Here is a 12,018-nt window from a genome sequence, read left to right as displayed (position 1 = left end):
AAATACAAAAAGTTCTGTGTTCAGGGGGCACCCTTTTAATGTGCCACTGTGCATGAAAGTCACTGCAAACAAAGATCAGAGTTGTGACTCACCTCCAGCAAGAGGAAATAAATATGCCATGAACTGTTTGATGCAGAAGCAAATGCATGTGCCTATTTTTATGCACTCAGTTGCACATTATGGTAGTAACAGCATACAGAAGGGTACACAGCACTTCCCATGCATAAATCTGTAGTTGCCTTTTAAAAGCATGTGATCTCAAAGGCAAAGACAAGGGAAGTGAAAAACAACAGAGCGCCAGGTCTGTTCTGAAGGCATATTCATGAACTTAATTTCCTGTTGATGCACCAATGATTTAGAAAGGTTAACCTAGTTAAAGCTGTGGGAGATAATCCAAGTTAAAATTTGCACCTCAAGGTAATGCTAAATCATTGTTTTACCTCCATCCTAGTGCTACTTGAGCAAAAAAAAAGCTGTACATTACATTGAAGCCTGCACAAAACTCTGCCTAATCTGTACATTTGTATCGTAACTGTTATCTAGAAGATGCAATAAGCAAATGCTTAAAATCTTTTCTCCAGAAATTTTACTGTGGGTAAGTTAAATTTGAAATACTAAATTTTTTTCAGTACGTGAAAAATCTGGAGTCTGCTTTACAGCTCCGAAATAATATTTTGAAAATCTAATATATTTTGATTAATATTTTTATGGAAGGGATTAAATGGAAATGGAAATTGAATTTAAAATTTTAAAATTTTTATAAATAGACAGATAGTGAAATATAGCATAGATATGGATGCACAAGGTGTTGAATTACACTCGGTTCATTTAAAGATAAGCGTCTAACACTGAAAGAACTTAATATGTGATACTTCTAGTGATTAATGGGAATCTCAGAGATGAGTGAAATTAAAAACTGGAGCAAAATGTGGTGTCTGACACTGTGAGTACAGGTACAGACTTCCTGGTAGCTCCTGGACTGAGTTCAAGGCAATATTTTTATCTGTCCCCACCACGTCTTTCACAACACCTTTGCACAGTGCTGGCTCAGTAGTAGTGCTGGATCCTAAGCCAGCCTTGGTAGTAGTAGAGCAGACAGGCAAGGAGTTCCCTGAAAAGGATTTTAATAGGATTTTAATCTCTTAGCTTGTTCTTTGGAGTCTATGTTCGTTTTCTTCTCAATAAACCAATTTTTCTCTTCCCTTGCTTGTGAAAAGCAAAAAAAAAACTCCATGCTTGGTTGAAAGAATACAAATGAGGTACCCTAAAACACGAACAGTTGCAAGTTTATGAACTGATCATTGCAAGTTTGTGCACTCACTGAAGCAATAGGATGATTACTACGTGACTAAAATATTCTGTAGATTAAATAAACACCTGTGTGGTAAACATATCAATTTAAAGAAAAGCCACATTCTTTGTAATTAGCAGTTTTCACTTTAGCCTGTATGGCCATCATTAGATCACTGTGCATCTGAAAACTAACGTTTTGTAATCTTGTTAATATCCCTTTCATGTATTAAAAAATTAAGTTTTATTTCATAGTGAGCATTTTTTCTTTTACTAAATTGAAAATCAGGAAGCAACAATATATCTGTGTCTATTAAAAAAGTAAGGAATAAGCAGAATTATTGAGAAACATTTGAAAAATTTGCATTATGCTATGGGAGTTGTAAGAGATTATTTGGGAAATGCAGGTAATACAGATATCCACAGTCCCCAAAACAAAAATCCAGAAACTCAATGTACCAGTCATTGCCACACATTGAATAAACACTCATGTATTTATGAAAATACAAGTTTTCACCAAGAGTAGAAAGTCTCCCACCTTGCAGAGTTGGAAATGAAATAGTTCATGCTTTTTAACACCTGGCAGAAAACAGATTCTCTACTTGAAGGAAGAGAAATGCTGTCAGTATTGTGTGTGGACAGCTTAATTTATATAAGACCTTGAAGGGAATTAAGAGGCAAAGACATCTGTAGAGAAGCAGAAATGGAGTGTGTGTAGCTTGCTTTGTCATTCTCTAACCCCAGATACGTTCTTCATAATATTGATACTTAAAGCAATGGGACAAACTTAGAATGTGAGAAAGAGGTTAATACCCTTCCTGAGCCATTATTTAAAGTTCATGGCTGGCCTATTTTTAGGCCACCATGTGAGAAGATGTTCACTGAAAATAGATACAGATCATGTGTCCTTGCAGAATATAGAACATCAGGACATTTCATTTCCAAAGAACATAATTGGGACTTGGAGCAGAATCTTCTTTCCTCTCACCTCTTTGCTTGGAGATTAGAACTTGGGTTATACAAGCATAGACTCTTACATGAGTTATATCAACCTCTAAATAAGATAACTAAATCTAATTTGAAATATAGTTCTAATGGGACACATTAATTAGTTATACTTTGATTTTTTTTAATTTAATGTACATGGCATAGAGGTATATCCAGTACACATATAAATACATGTGTGGGAGAACATATATATGCATTTGTGTATATATGTATATACATGTCTATGTGTGTGTGTGTGTGTGTGTGTGTGTGTGTGTGTATGTGTGTGTATATATATATATACACACACACACACATACATACATACATATGTTCTGACACATACATGCAAACACATGTCCAGAATGTCTGTGTGAGAAGAATGCTGTGTAAAACTCCGTTGATATCTTTGCAAAGGACTGTGTGCACATATTGCATTAGGAACTCTGATATGGTCTCTCTTCTTCTGCTGTTGCCATATATCTCAGCACTTATTTCTTTGCCAGACTATATTTATAATGTATTACCTTAAAATGAACTGTAGTTACAATGGGTTTAGGGGTCCTCCTGTGATAAAATCAATATAGACAAATTTATTCATAAAAGTAGACATTAAGATATAGTCTAAAGATACTTTAATTTGAAGAACTTTCTGAGTAAATTATAGGAATATATTTCTTAGGGAAATAAACCTCAGCCTATTTTTCATTCACTAAGTGAGCAATTAAATTATATATATAATTTAATGAAATGCTACTAATTATTAAATAAATTTTAAACTTTGGGCAAGCAGATGAACTGAAATTGTTTGGAAAAAGAATATTAAAGTTATGTAAATAACTGCATCCCATAGCTGCCTGGGCTCATGAACAGATGCTAATGGCAGATCCTGAGTGTCCTGCTGTCATCCGACCCCTTTGCTTTTAGTACATGTCCAATCCCAGAGTGGAAGCAGAAGCACAAGTATTTAAGGCCTCTGAATGCCTCAGTGATGGCATTCAGAGAGCAAAACAGAGCAATAGCAGTAAATGTAGACAGCAGAAGGCTGTAGGTATCTCCCCTGGTTTCTTGTTTATTATTTACATAGATGCTTCTTCTCCATGCGCTATAAAATAAGAGTTTTCAGAATGTAAAAATGCTGAGGATGTCCTGGTGCATCCTTGATCTGTCACATCTTGACTGTGATTTGGCTCCTAGTTGTAAAGTGATTCTGTTTCTCCGATGCTGTGCCATTATTTAGTGTGTGTGCGTGCCTACACACTAAAGACTGGATGTTTAAAGTCTGATGCATTACTTTTACTCTAGCTGTTACTATGAATACACATTGACTTGTCTACTCCTGCCAGATTGCCTTCTCTTTGCTCCACATGATCTACTATTGAGGCTGTTTCTGCTGTCACCATTTGCCCTCCTCAAATTTTTTCCACTCTTTACAACTCCTTAGCCGTTTATTCATCTCTTTTCCCTGCAGCTACCAATATTAGCCAGAGTGGTACTCTCAAGCAAATTCTGTCTTGAGGGCTGTCTGGCTGACACTCTACTAAATTATTCCCAGAAAAATCATCTCTGTTTTTATGACCTGCTGATAACTTTTCTGGAGCCAGCTCTCTATGTCTCACCCTTACAAATGAGCATCATCCTCATGTTTCATTGTAAACCAGGGTTCTAAAATCAGTACTTTCAGTATTTTTCTACTTCTGCATGCTTGAGCTCTGGTGCAGTCGCCTGGATGTGGGTCATAGGCTTCTTACACCTGTATTGCAAGTTGCTACTCATAACATAAGATCACTGAGCCTTTGGACCTGATTCCACTCCAGCATCCTTGCTAGTAGTTTCCTTTAGTAGGCAAATTCAAATGGTATTACAATTAGCTTGCCCCAGTTCACATTGCAAAGCAGTGACGAAGGCTGAGTTCAGAATTAGAAGGGGATTGTGCATCATCCTTATCTTTCTTTTTATATCCTTCTGTTCTATATAGATGTGTACCTCTATAGCTGGCACTGTAAATATTCTAGCACATATACGTAAAGGCACTCAGCGTCCTGTCACACATTTACCTAAGAAATCTAAATAATTCTCATTCATTATAAAATCTCTTTTTTCTCTCTTTAAAATGTGGAATATACATGGTCTAACAATGTCTACATTTTGTGTGTTAGGTAAAGTTAAGAGTTTGATGCTTCTTGCACATAATATAAAGTAGGCCTTCAGTGAGTAATTACCAATCAAATTAAATGCAAACTGAAATGTACTTAAAAACACTAAACATAATTTCAGTGTGGATATTTCAAGTTCAGCTAACTGGGATTTATTCAGTAAAATCAGTAAGATTTAATTTAAGCCACTTAATAAATTTATCGAGAGAGCCTTTGAACCAATGGGCTTTTAATTCATCATAAGAAGAGTAAGTGTTAACTTAGCAATTAACAAGATAACAGTATTTCTCATCCAGAGCTGCTCAAGAGCTGTAAAATAACTCAGTGAACAAATCATCACTGATTTTTAAATAACTGTTTTTCATGGTTGTTGTTGCTACTGTGTCAACTAAACCATACATGTGTAGATAAAGAACATTCTCTTGGGAACTGCATTCTTACTCAGTTTTGACCATTTGGGTTGCAGTACATGGGGGACAGAAGAAGGGAGGAGAGGACAAAGACGGAGAATTGGAATGGCAGAAGGAATTACTTGCCTGTTTCAGAGCACACGATAAACTTTCCATGGATCCATTTACAGCTTCTGTTTCTGATCTTGATGAAACAAGAGCAAATCAGAACTAACATAAAACATTTGTATCCGAACCATAGCTTTCTATTTCTTCTAAGGCATGTTTATGTTTTCCCACCACCTAGTTCTTTGCTTCAAACTTAATTTTAGCCCCCATTCACCCCTGATGGCTTCAAACACAGATTTCTTCCTGCTTTCATCCACAAGTTATTCTATGCATGGCCTTCCCTTTCTCAAGTGAGAGAAACTCTTCAAGCTGTTCTGCATTCTAACTGTATAACAATAAAGCACCCCAATCAATATATTTTACCTAATAATTCACACAAATGTAACTCAGGCTGCCTTTGTGAAACTCCACTGTGTCCTCTTTTTCTTTCTCTCAAGCATAATTACTCTACCTTGCTATCAGGTGAATCAAGCACTGTCTTGAGAACAGCAGCACTCTTTCCAGCACTATTCTAAAACAAACCCCTTTTTTTTTGTGGTGATCAGGTGAAATATTACTGACTTTGGTGGATAATAGAGGTAGTCTTCATTGAGCAAAGCTGTAAGTAGCAATTGAACTAGTTTTTTTTTGGAGGATATAGTATTAAAAAGTAGCAGCTGCCACAGAGATGGCATAGAAGGTTAATCACACATTGACTGGTGATGGCAAGTGGAGTTTCAGTACAAAGGCAGAGTAGTGGAAATGGTTTCCAGAACCAGTAAACCAGATCACCAGCTGGAGGAGGTGACTGGGGGCTCCAAAGACATGGAGACTAACCTGTGAGCAAGCAAACTGGACAGAGTTTTGTGATTATTAGCAAAACTTTCTCCTCTTTCTTAATCACTGAAAGTGATGTTTAGAAAAACATGAAAGTTGCTTCATTCATTTGTGAAGCAAACATGAAGTCTAAGTTGTGCCCCTTTTCCATGCACTATCACAAAGGATGGATAATCATATAGATACCAACAGGATATCGGTGCTGATAGGATTTTTTCAACTTCACATCTCTTAGTATTCATTCTCTGCTACAGTGTTAAAGTACATATGTTTAAATCTGTATTCTCATTGACACAATGGGCAACTTCAATATTTAAAACAGCAGGGAGAGAAAACTGAAATAGTGATTGTTAAATACTTTTGCAAATTGCAGTTTATTTATTCAGTTAATAAGACAGAACAGTCTCTACAGAAACTGTTGTTATGGTACAGCACTAATTCCACATTACCTTCTGTAATAAACTATGGGTGTTTTTTCCAAAAAGCATACATAAGAGAAAATTTGTTCAGCAGAATAGTACAAAGGATAAAACCTTCAAGAAGTAGAGATGGGCCAAGTGGACCAAACTTTAAGTACTTATCTCAATTATCAGGACTTCTCAGGCTTTTGAAATTAGACTGGCTATCTCTTTTTTACAGACTACCTTAAAATATTAGTTGTATTGCTGCTCCCATTTTAAAGCCTCTCGTCCTTTTTCCAGCTGGAAAACTAACTTAACCAGCATTTAACATATCAGAACATTGAAGAATATGAAAGTTAAATTCCTTTTTAAAATAGTTAGAAAATGGATAAGCAGTTGGATGAATAAAAGAGTGGATAAATAGTGTCTTTCTTCTTTCTTTTTCTCTTTTCTAAATATAATGGACAATCCAAAGAGGAGGTTGAGATGCACCGGACTTCTTTCTCTTAAGCTCCATTAAATCAATTAACAAGATGGGGAAAAAAATGGATATTTTTCAGCAGAGTGCCTTTATTGGAAGTTTGGTTGAACCATATTGCCTCAAAAGGATTATTCTGTCTGCATTTGAATTTAATGCAATAATAATACTGAAGCATAAAAAATGCCTATAAAGGGTTGAATAGAAAATTCTAATCAAGATGGGAATGACAGAAAAGTATGCAGAAGGCCAACATTTAATCAGCTAAGCCAAGAAAATATAATTGGTCAAATCTTTATCCCTCCTGATTGCAAATGCATAAAAAAGATTGCTTTCTGTTAGAAGACAGCAATACCAGCTACCATATGCCCTGTTTAGGGTTGACTTGTCTTAATCTGAGTTGAAAAGAGCTAGACAGAAAAAGACTCCCTGCTTTAACTCTGTCCTATCTGTCCTGGTAGAATCAGAATTTCATTGATTGTTTTTCTGCAAAGCCTATGTATTCCTTCCTTCCTTATGCCTAAGTTTATCTCATAACAGGATGGCGAATTTTCTGCATGTGGATATGCTTTATCCGGTATATACTGGGGATCTTGAGAACTGGAGGGCTTTGAAACTGTAAATAGACAGGCTGGTCACTGGGTTTCAAGGCAATTGAGATCCATGGAGTCTCTTTGCCTTAGAGGTCACAGGTTTTTATCAGATTTTCTGCTTTGTCTGTAGGTCAGATAAGTTGGCTACCTCAGACCAGAGCATTCTTGGGCTTTAAAATATATAACCATAGGGGCTACACAGGCTTCTAAAACAGACACAAGGAATATCCAGCTATATTGAAAAAAATGACAAAATACCAAGTCCTGAAGGAAAAAGAATAGTGTTTCTTTACACAATTCTAGAGATACTGCGGAAGAGTTACCATGTTTTAAGTAAAATTTAAGCAGAGTCTCTATGTTGAAACTTATCAATGTAATTGAAAAATGGAAAGTTGAGGTAATCCCATTCAAAGAGAAAGAATTTACAGAGTTGTTGTTACTTACATTAAAGGCCTCTCAGCAAAATTTAAGTCATACACTTTGTAGAGATGATAAAACAGAATGTGTCAAAGCAATTTGAACAACTTCAGGTGCACCAGAAATGAAGAATATTGCATCCCATTGCCACATGTAGATTTTTCTGGCATTTAACAAGTTGTTAGATAATGATGTAGTCATTCTCTCAGTGGGATACTAATCCTAGTCCTCCTGACTGCCTGCTGTCATAAAACCTGTGAGAACTTAGTGTCAGTGAGATGTCTCCTTTCTGCCAAACTCAAGTATAATTGACCAATGGGTTAAAAAATTACAGGAAATCATGAACACATACATAATACAGCTCATTAGAACTGGGTTTAAATTTATCTAACTGCCCAAACTAACCCAAATCCCTAAATATAATGCCTTTTCCTATGGTTCTTTCTTAATGATGGGTCAGTAATTTTTCATTTGCAAGTTATTTCTAAGGGAAAAAATAGTTTTCTCAGTAAAGTGACTTCTTTCTTTCAATGATCAGGAAAATTAGACTGATTTAGTTTCACATCCTTTTAAAGCCAAATGTAAAGGAACACTCAGGGAAAAAAAAAAAAGGTGCTCTGTTAAAATTACATACTAGATTTTTGCAATAGTATGTAGAAGTCTCCTAATAAGGCTAAGCTAAGCCATTTTTCCAAATGGCCTACACATAAGAACAGCATAGTTTGTTGATAAAAATGGTACTTTTTATTAGCTCAGCTGGATTACTGAGAAAAAGTAAAGAACTTTTCAGGCAAACAGGTCTTTAAAGAACTTTTCCTTTCTTATGGCAACATGATTTTCCAGTCAGTCTAACTAAAAGCTCTACAATGCATCTAAAAATCTTCTGGAAAAGAGGTCCTAAAATCTTTTAGAGATGCCATCAGAGTACTCCAGTTGCAGCTGGGACAGCCTTTTGACTGCATCTTGAGATGCTTCAGAGGAGCTATCAAGAAATATTGAACCCACACGGAATGGTAACATCTGATGCTTTAATATCAGTTTGGAAAAAAAAATCCAGAAAGGTCAAGATGAGTAATAAATCCAATGTACTACAAAGGAGCAGAAGCCAGTGTAATTATCTAACCAATCTCTTATATAAAGCAGACCATTGCATCTCTTAATTCTTGTGTAAGAGACCAGCAATTGGAATAGATCAACACTTGCTCCATCTAGGTCTGATTCATTCTTGCTCTTTAACCGTTTCAGCTATATAATGCTTTACTAATCCCTTCTTCAAGCCTCATTTCATATTGTCATCTCTGATCCTTTCCTCAGGCTTCATTTGGTATTTTCTTCAAGTGGAGGTGAGACAAAATCTCATTTAACGAAGATATAATATTGGACACCATAGTCTGGTTCCATTCTAGCTCCAAAGAATTAAAAGAAAAATAAGAGTGAAAGATTTTTCTCTCTACGAAATGTCAACTCTTAATTTGTCTTAATTTGTTCTTTTGTTACTTCTCTTTTAAAACACAGAACTTTTTCTCCTAGTACTTTCTCAGTTATATAAAACACTTTCATAATCTTTACTGTTTCTTTCTCCCCAGGATGATATTTAAAGTAATACACAAGAACCTGAATTGCAGAATTGCCTGTGATTAAGATTCAGGAAAATGTATTTTACTTGCTCTGAATGATCTCATATTTAAATAAAAGAACACTTTAAAGAAAAACAAAGCACTTAAAAATGACACATTTCTTTCTCCCTCGGTAATTTTCCACCTTCTAACATCTTAAATAAGGGAAGTTTGTACTTTAGCGCAAACTTTCACAGAAAACTAATCAACAAAATGAATGCATTACTAGGAATAACAGCTGAAATTACCTCAGCAGGGTGGTTTTGTAGCTATGTTGGTACCTTCATTAGGCAACTCAGGCTGAGCAGGATAATGTGTGTGCATACATGGGTATATCCAGATACAGATTACATAATGTGAGAGAAAAGTGGGCAGAAGATTGAGCCATAAGAGGACACGAGATTCCATGGGTGAAAATCCTCTTTCAAGGGTATGTTTTCTTGGCATTCCCAAGATGCGATGAATTCCCTTCTGGGTGGGTAGGACTGGGTCTGCACAAAGGAGTCATCCAGATTGAATTCTCCCCTCTCTATACAGATTAAGATATGTTAGGGATAACTTCTCTTTTTTTTTCCAATTTTCCTTTTGTTTACTTCATCTGCCCTACTTTTCAGCTTTCACTCCAGACACCTGTTCTCCAGGTGTTGTGTTCCTGTGTTCTCACTTTTCAGCAATTTCCATTTCTCAACCCCTTTTTAAAGTCAAGATTCTTGCCTTCTTTTTTTTCTGTTTATTTTTTTCTAGGTCTTAGTGTTCCTTCTTTGCGTTTCCTCCCAGTCTCTCTTTCGTAGTAGTACTCCACCTATGTCTATTTTACTCCTTCTTCCTAATCTTGACTGGAGCTGAATTTTCTACTCTCCCAGCCTTTTCTATGCTTCCCCACCAGCCTCTATATAATTTCCAGTCAATTTTTGCTTTCTTTAGTAATCTCCTTTCTCTGCCTCCTGGGCATGCAAGACAAGCTATTAACTTTCAGAAGCAGAAAACAAGCAGCAAGCCTACTGAAAAGTCCCTGAGCAAGACAAGACAAGTAATAGCTGTTGCCAGCATCAGTGGAGATGGCAGCAAGGCAGTCTCATGGGGAGCAGATGTAGTCTGGGGCTCCTCATGGAATGCCACCACACTGCTAGCAGTGGGAACAGCAAATGACTTTCCTTTGAGAGGGCGGTGATGGCTGGAGCCTTACTAATAAATGTAGAGTTTAAACAAGAAGAACAAGCCTGCTTGTTCTCATGCTTTAGAAAGACAGACAGTTGGAATCTCATTATGATACTTATTGCCTCATAAAAATATACTTAGAGGGTATCATTACCCCTCTTGACCTTCTGACTCAGCAGTATTCACAGATTTGAATGTCACCTATCTGGCAGTGCATATGCTGTTACTTGAGATAATTTTTGGATTCAGGCAAACAGAAGATATCCTGCATCAAATCTACTCAAGGAAGGGTAGTTGTTTCTTCACTCTTACTCCCAATGCACTTGCCTCTCAGTTGCTTCAGTAAGAAATGTCTTCCCTTCAGAGGGGAAGTTCCATGTCTTTCCCAGATGCAAGGGATTTGAAGAACCCACTATGGTTTTGTTGCTTATGGTTTTGTTGTTTATGGTGTGAAATTACTTTAACTTCCCCAACATGTCTACAAGCAGGATATTACATTATGAGACAGTGAGAGGAAAAGAATTTGTGTGATCTCTCGATAATTATATCTGAGCTTCATGCTCAGGGTTGTCTGTGTAGCATATATGAGATATATGAGACAGCAGATGTATGGGAAGTTGAAAGAGCCACTTCCAGCAGGAATGCATCATGGGAATGAGAGTACTGGTAGGTGGAATGTCTCCTTTACATCAATCTTGAAGTATTAGTTCAAGAAATACTAGGGGTACTCCACAGACAATAAAGGCATACTTAGTTTTGCGAAGCAGTTAAGTGACTCCTGGCTTTTTTTTTATTTGCTCTGTCTGCATTTATATACAGATTATTATATATGCTCTTCCTGTCATGTTGGGTTTGCTACCTAAATAGATGTTGCCTGACTGAGCCATTCTCCATGTGCAATACTGATTAGTCTCAGTTTTTCAATACAATGTTAAATCTGTAATGGCAACTGACCATGTTAATTTCCCAAGACGATGTAAGGTCTGCAAGAATGAGCTTGAAAATATTTCATAAATTGTTCATAGGGTTTTGTTTTTATTTATTTAAAGCAAGTATGGCATTTACAGCTTTTTTGGAGCTAATCTTTTCATGCAGATGAGCTCATAATGTGCTCTGTAAATATGAATGCAGTTTCTCCTTGGTAGGAGAAATCCTTAAGGCCCTAGGAAAATAGTAGTGCTTTCTGCATATAGGGGCTTACTTTATAGACATCTCTTTAAAGGGCAGAAAGGTATGTTTCTGTGTTTATAAAATTAATTCGAAACTGTGCAGGAAATTTTTCTGTTGATTTCAACTATCTAACTGTAATATATATTTATATTAGCACTAGATATGTTCAAAACAGAAAGATGGTGTAATATTTGGAAACACAGGCCTTGCATAATTTCATCACTTAATATAGTTATTGCAACAGCCAATCTGGTTGTCAAGCAGTGTAATTCCTATTTAATTTTTACCTTTCTGTCATATTGTCCTCTTAATCTCCAATGGGAATAATAAATAACATGTGAAAAGTCACCAGAGGAAGGCAACCTTTAACCTTAGAAATACAAGTCAGACTGCACTTTTGTTTCAATCACTTCACAAG

The 12,018-nt window shown here is 36.2% G+C and overlaps 1 protein-coding gene across 1 annotated transcript in view; it reads left to right on the top strand.

The window, feature by feature from the left end:
• The window catches only part of HCN1 (hyperpolarization activated cyclic nucleotide gated potassium channel 1), a 193,597-nt gene that overhangs the window by 159,836 nt on the left and 21,743 nt on the right, over window positions 1–12,018 (top strand). The window lies entirely within an intron of this gene.

The sequence above is a fragment of the Passer domesticus genome, chromosome Z (genome assembly GCF_036417665.1).
Source record: "Passer domesticus isolate bPasDom1 chromosome Z, bPasDom1.hap1, whole genome shotgun sequence".
NCBI lineage: Eukaryota > Metazoa > Chordata > Aves > Passeriformes > Passeridae > Passer > Passer domesticus.
This window is presented reverse-complemented; position numbering and strand designations above follow the sequence as displayed.